Source organism: Pelodiscus sinensis, chromosome 16 (assembly GCF_052426305.1).
Source record: "Pelodiscus sinensis isolate ZL-2025 chromosome 16, ASM5242630v1, whole genome shotgun sequence".
NCBI lineage: Eukaryota > Metazoa > Chordata > Testudines > Trionychidae > Pelodiscus > Pelodiscus sinensis.
In genome coordinates this window covers 12,721,898-12,722,277 of record NC_143067.1, presented here as the reverse complement: position 1 = coordinate 12,722,277, position 380 = coordinate 12,721,898, and positions in this window count along the sequence as shown.

The window sequence follows — 380 nt, the reverse complement described above, 5'->3', positions numbered from 1 at the left end:
CTTGCACTCTGTACTCAATTTTCACTCTTAGTAAGTGAACGATAGTGTGTATAGTTCATTGTTTCTCTTCCTATGTACTGACTTACTTATCGGGGGGAGGGGGGAGAGGAGAAACCTTGTTAAAACTAATGTACCTAATAGTTCATGATGATTCAGTTCTTGGCCAAGCAGTGAAGCACTGTGGTAACTGTATATAGGAAATAGTAGCTCTGTCGTTTGGGAGACAGTATGCTATTGTGTTTAAGACCAGTTTCGTTGTGTTAAATGCTAAACTGCTGGGATTCTGGCCCATGCTCCCTTTATGAAGGATCTATTAAGATATGCCAGTATGGTGCTGGTTGTTTTCCTCTGACATATAGGGATTTCTCCGTGATACCAGC